Here is a 7,257-nt window from a genome sequence, read left to right as displayed (position 1 = left end):
CAGGTGTGTTAGGCCAAATTCCCAGAAAAACAAACCTGAGACCATGGCTTATGCATGAGGACTTCATTGGTGACTGTGATCCCCAACAGGGGAGAAGATGCAAACCTGGGAAGAGGCTATGTTCCCAATTGGCCACCGCTATAGTCAACTGGTGGCTCTATCACACATGTTCTTCTGAGGAGTCTATGAAAGCATCTCGGGACCCTTTTGTGGAAGTGAATTGTGTCGTCCAATTCAAATGTCCCCGCAGTGTTTCACAATGTGACTGTAGTTGGGGATACAGTCTTCAAAGAAGTGATTAAGTTAAAATGAGGCCCTTAGGGTAAGCCCTAATCCATCTGACTGGTGTCTTTTTTAAAAAATATATTTTTTTATTGATTTCAGAGAGAAAGGGAAAGGGAGAAAGACACAGAAAAATCAATAAGAGAGAATCATTGAGTGGCTATCTCCTGCATGCCCACTTCTGGGGATTGAGCCTGAAACCCCTGCATGTGCCCTTCACTGGAATTGAACCTGGGACCCTTCAGTCCGCAGGCTGAGCCAAATCAGCTAGGCGGGCGCGCGCGCCACACACACACACACACACACACACACACACACACACGACATAGAAACATCAATGATGAGGAGAATCATTGATTGACTGCCTCCTGCATGCCCCCTACTGAGCATCCAGCCCAGAAACCAGAGTATTTGCCCAGGCTGGGAATCAGACTGTGTGACCTCCTGGTTCCCTGAGCTATACCCGCCAGGCTGTCTGATATCTTTTAAAGAAGAGGACATTTTCACACAATAAAGGTCACATTGAGGATACAGCAAGGAAGGGCTATCTACAAGTCAAAGAGAAAAGTCTCAGAAGAAGCCAATCCTGCTGACACCTGGATCTTGGACTTCTAGTCTTTAGAACAGTGAGACAACAAATTCCTGTTATTCCAGCCACCCAGTCTGTGGTGCTTTGTTATGGCAGCTCTAGCAAATGAATACTCCCTCTAACAAGGGAGAAGAGCGAGCCAGTTTTGACTGTTGGAGGGCTCACTGCCAGCACTTCTGTGTTGCACATGCTCAGGTGTCAAACACTTTGCTCTGGAGTCCCATGCATTGGGATCAACAGATGTCCTAGGGCAGCAGCAGGTGTTGGATTTCAGGTGAGACCTTAGTGGATACCAGATGTAAGAAGCAGACTGGAACCTGTATATTGGGCTATAAGGGTGAAAGATGGGGAAAAGAGAGAGGTTGGAAAAGAGAGAGGTTGGAATAAGAGATAGATAAGGCTGATAAAAGCTGAAGCAGAGTTGAAGTGGTATTGATCCACAGGGTACTAAAAATATTGATAATAATAATGACAATGATGAGTGATAGTTATTGATGTTCTATGTGCCCAACAGTGGGCTATGCTCTTTACATCAACGATCTCATTATTATTCCTATTTCACAGATGAAGAAACTGAGGCACAGAGAGGTTCAGCAACTTTCCCAAGGTTACAACAGAGATTAGCCAGTAATGGAACTCAAGTAAAATCGAACCTGGTGCCAAAGCTTTCATCCTCATTCATATCACTCTGTTGTTGTTTTTTGATGCCGTGATTGAAACAGAGTTTTAGAAAGATAAATTTGAATAGATGCTTTAACTTATTTTAATTTCACACCCAAGTTATTTTTTTAAGAACAAAGAAGGTATTCTGTGCAGAGGATTACCCTAAGAAGGTCTGTGTAGCAGAGTAATTAAGCAATCAGATTGCAGAGTCAATATGCCTACGTTCAGATCGCAGCTCTCTTGCTACTGGCTGGGTGATTTTGAGAAAGTAGCTCAACTTCACAGTGTCTCATTTCAAATCTGTGCATGATAAAAATAGCACCTACTTCTTGGAATTGTTGTGAGAATTAATTATTTTATACACAGTAAGTAGATCCTGGACTAGGTGTTTTTTATTATTACAATGCTTAAAAATATTGACGTCTAATAACTTTTATCCACATGAAATTATTGTGCATTACACATGAATCCCTAAATTTCTGCAACACTTCTGTTGCTTTGTAAGCTAAAGGACAGATTTTTCAAAAGCAGTCAAATGTCAGCTGTTAAACATCACATTGCCGGCATCATAAATGAAATCACCATTTGGCAAATCATTTCTTGGCAGGCGTGGTTCTCACCAACAGAGAAAATGAAAAAAATTAAAATAAAACCCCCACTGTAATTTGTTAAGTATTTCAGACACATGGCTCAGCAATTTTTCCAAGTGCAAAATTCTTTTCCTCCCAGTTAGGACTCAGAAGGCTGAGCTGTGTGGAGGAGGTGAACTTTGGGTGAATCAATTTTTAAAAAAATATCCTGTAGCTGTCATTTCTGCAGGTGAGGTTGTTTACCATGGGGAGAAGATAACCACGTTATTCAAACACAGGCTCAGAGGCCACAGTTTATTATCTGATTGTTTTAATTTCATGTGGGGAACCTGGCTGAATGATTGCAATAGTTGTCCTTATCTCTTATCTCATTTCCTCCCTTTCAAGAGGAGATAGAGCAAGTTTCCTCATCTGTGAAATGAGGGGGGGGTGTTGAGTTGATATCCTCCAAGGTCCTTTCACTCTGACATTCTGTGGCTTCAGATTTTTTCTCTTTCTTGGATATTGTTCTTTGTTTTCCAGTGCACTGGACCGGTCCAAACATCTCTACATGTTTTAGTTTTGGCTGCTAGGAGAGCAAAAGGCAAGGTCTTATACTTCAGTAAGAATTTGCAATTTATAATGTGACATCACATATGTCTCCTTCATAAAATCAAATACCCCCAAGGAATTTTAGATGAGGAGAATGAGATCCAGGGAAGTTAAATGATTTGTCCAGTCACACGGCTTGTAGGAAGCAGGATCTTCAAACAAGTTGTGTCCGGGCAGTGGGATTTGGTATTTGCAGTCTGCACAGTGCCTCACCACCTCAGAGGGCCTGATGACATCATAAGGACTCTTCAGCGCCTTCAGAGAATGGTCCAGAGTTGACTCTGTTGGTTCTGTTTGGGTAAATATGTTCAACCCTGAACCAATCATTGGTCAAGCCTAGTTACAGCTTCTTTCTGAAACTTGGAATGGAACCTGCTTCCCTGAACCACATAGTTGAAAATGGGACATGGAAAATCAGGGGCAAACATCAGATAACGAAAGAATAAATGACACACAGAAAAATAAAGAAATTTCAATTATACACAGAGAAAACATTTTTGCAAAAGCAGTTTTCCCTTGCACTGATGTCAAACCAAATACTAACTCTAGAGAGGGTGAGGGAATGTAACAATAAAAAGTGGATTATTTCCAGGAATGGGATTTCTGGAAATCCATACCCATTTAGTGTGTTAGACAAGCTCATTCTATTGAAATAAGGATTTGGAGCTTTCTCAGTCAGATCAGACTAATAAATATTCTTGGACATCTTATGTCCAAAGTGCCCAAGGTAAAGAAAGGTGGTTAGGCAGCTATATTTCCTGCTTCGTCAATTTGATACCGCCAGCTAGTTGTAGTTTTCTGCTTCTTGCCATGTGATCCCCATATTTCATACCTGTGAGACACTGCTTTTTGGGTGTGCGTCATTCTAATCCCCTTTGGTTTAGAGAAGCTGTTCAAAGGGTTGTGTGTGTGTGTGTGTTTTTAATTGGTTTTGGATTATATTTTATTGACCAAAACTTTCCCCTTGGTTGTCATGGCAACTTTCATATTGCGAGAATTAGATGTTATTTGCCTAGAGGTTTTACAAGCAGATGACTTCCAGACATAGGGGCAGATTTAGGACATTTGGGCTGGGACATAGAGTTTTATTGTACTTAAAACTAGTTTACATAATTTATAAATCATTTCAATTTAAATAAGCTAACCTCTGGGCCAACCATGAAGTGTTTGGTTATATCGAAGTCCCTACATTCATTTATATTCTTCAAGGTTCACCTAGTAGCAGATTAGTTAGCCCAGAGATGTGGGGGAAGGGAAAGTCGCTTGTCATATTGCAGTTGTTAGCAAGTTGGGTGCTATGTAGTTTTGCCGCCTAACCCATCTGCCAGTGTGGGGCTTTCAGTAACACTAATTGATCCCACTACTAACCCTCTGCCCCATGCCTGGCTCTTACCTGCTCCTGTGAGACCCCTATTCAGGAAAATAGGATTGGCAGATCAGTTTGCTCACTGAAAGGCAAGTGTTTGTGTTAAATTTAGGGTTGCTATTTTTAAGATTCTTTGCTTCATATCCTCAAATTTGCCTTTAATTATCCTACTTTTTAAATGAAAGTCTGTATATTTATTTTTTATTTATTGTTATTTGCATTTTTATTGGGAGAAAGTATTATCTGTGGTTCTAGTTCTTGAAACAAAAGCCCAGTTCTTTACATTGTCATGCAGAGGAAGAATGTGTTTTTTTATTTGAACAATTTTATTGAGGTATAATTTACATACCATAAAATCCACCCCTTTTAAATTTATATGTTTTTATTGATTTTTCTTTAGAGAAAAAGGAAGGGCGAGAAAGAAAGAAACATCCATCTGTTGCCTCCCTTATGCACCCCAATGGTAGATTGAATCTGTAACCTGGGCATGTGCCCTGACCGGAATCGAACTAGTGACCTTTTGTTGCAAGTAAACACCAAACCAACTGAGCCACACCAGCCAGGGCCCTTTAAAGTCTATAACTTAACACGTTTTAGCAAATCTACAGAGTTGTACAACCATAACCACTATTCTATTTTAGAACATTTCTAATACACCCCAAAAATCCCAGTGCCCATCTGCAGTCACTGCCCCTTTCCACTTTTAGCCCAGGCAACCAGCAAGAATGTTATCCTTTCCTAACTGGTTTACTCTTAACTCCTGGAAGTTCTTTTTGGGATGCTTGAATGACCAGTGTTTCTCTCTCTCACACACACATACACACACACACAACAAAAATACAAAGAGAAAGAAACAGACAAAAGCTTTTATTATATTTCTTTTTGGTTATAAAAGTAATACATGTTCATTGTGAAACAAATGTAGAATTTAAATAGCCCAGTCGGCATAGCTCAGTGGCTGAGCCATTGACTTATGAATTAGGAGGTCATGGTTCAATTCCTGGTCAGGGTACATGCCGGGGTTTCAGACTCAATCCCCAGTGTGGGGTGTAAAAGAAGCATCTGATCAATGATTCTCTCTCATCATTGATGTTTCTATCTCTATCTCCCTCTCCCTTTCTCTTCCTCTCTGACACCAATAAAAGTATTTTTAAAAAATGTAGTTAAAGGACATGTACCTTGGTTGCGGGCACATCCCCAGTTGGGGGTGTATAGGAGGCAGCTGATTGATGTTTCTCTCTCATCAATGTTTCTAACTCTCTATCCCTCTCCCTTCCTCTCTGCAAAAAATCAATAAAATATATTTTTTAAAAATGTAGAATTTAAATAAAAGTGATTTTGAAATATGTCATTAGTGACCAAAATAACTACTGTTAGTATTTTGGAATGGAATATTTCAGCGTTTTTTGTTTGTTTGTTTGTTTTTAATGCAAGTGTTTATTGTAGAAAGTTTGGAAAATAATTAGAAGCACAAAGAAGGACAAACAAATCACTGTTAATCTCACTATCCAGAGATAACCTCTGTGTATTAGTTAGCCTTTTCAGGGGAACAAATGGTCTCAAAACTCTCACTGGCATACAACAACGAGCAGTAATAGCTTGCTCACTGTTCCATGGGTCAGCTCGGGAGGCCTTGTTTCAGGCTACCAGCTCTAGATTTGTTCCAAAGGTGTCACTTTCTGGCTCAGGCTAAGTGGTTACCTGGAACATGCCTGCTCAGAGGGTGAGTGGGAAAATGTGATGCCTCTAAGACCTGAGCTCAGACCCAGCACACTGCTACTCTATCCATGTTCGATTGGAGGCCAAAACAAGGTACATGAAGTCCAACTTCAGTGGGTGGGGAGGTATTCTCCTCCCTTGGTGTTACTGGGGAAGGGAGTCAATATTTTCTGGATAGGATTTCAGCACACTGATACTATTCTGATATTTATATTTGCTTTCCCTATGTAATAGGTTTTTATATAAAAGGTCACTTGTTTCTTAAAAATGATTTTTTCCCAATAAGCCTACAAAACATCACTAATCATCAAGGAAGTGCAAATCAAAAGCACAATGAGATATCACTTCTCACCCATTAAGATGATTATTTTTTAAAAAGCCCAGAAAATAACAAGTATCAGTGAGGATATAGAAAGACTGGAACCCTTGTGAGCTCCCAGTGAGAATGAAAAATGGTACAGCAATTATGGGAAACACTATGATGGTAACTCAAAAATTAAAAATAGAATTACCCTATGACCCAGAAATTTCACTTCTGGGTATATACTCAAAAGAATTGAAAGCAGGGACTCAAATAGGTATTTGTATAACCGTCTTCATAGCAGTATTATTCCCAATAGCCAAAGGGTCTATTGATGAATGAATGGATAAACAAAATAGGATATATCCAATCAATGGAATATTATTCAACCAAAAAAGGGAGGAAATTCTGACACATGCTACAATATGGATCAACCTTAAGAACTTTAGTTAAGTGAAATAAGCCCATTACAAAAGGACAAATAGTGTATTATTCCACTTATATAAGGTACTTAGAATAGTCAAATTCATAAAGACAGAAAGTAGAATGGTTTCCAGGGGCTAGAGAGAGTGGGGATGGGAAGTTGTTGCGTAAGGGGTATATATTTCAGTTTTGCAACAGGAAAAAAGCTCTGGAGATGGTTGGTGGTGATGGTTGCACAACAATGTGAACATAACTAATGCCTCAGAACTGTACACTTAAAAATGTTCAAAATGGTAAATTTTATATTATGTGAACCTTATCCCCCAAAATGTTTCTTTCTTTACCTGTAGTTTTAATTGCCTTAGCATTTCCAAATCAATAAACATTATTTGTAACATTATTTTTTAAAGATTACAGTTTCTCAAAAGGTAGGTATAGCATAATTTAATTTCTTACTACTTTTTCTTGTTTATTTGTACTATTACAAATTATACCTTTGTTCCTATCTCTGATTACTTATTTCTGTTAGATAATTTCCAGGAATGAAATTATGAGTTCAGAGAATATGAACATTCAAAAATATACCGTATTTGCCGGCGTATAAGACAATTTTTTGGCCCTGAAAAATATGCCTCCAAGTGGGGGGTCGTCTTATACGCCAGGTACACTTCAGATAGACTGCCCATAGTGCTTGCCCCGTGCCATAGTGGCCTCCCGATGCCCGCCCACTTCA

This window comes from Myotis davidii, unplaced genomic scaffold, assembly GCF_000327345.1.
Source record: "Myotis davidii unplaced genomic scaffold, ASM32734v1 scaffold168, whole genome shotgun sequence".
NCBI lineage: Eukaryota > Metazoa > Chordata > Mammalia > Chiroptera > Vespertilionidae > Myotis > Myotis davidii.
This window is presented reverse-complemented; position numbering follows the sequence as displayed.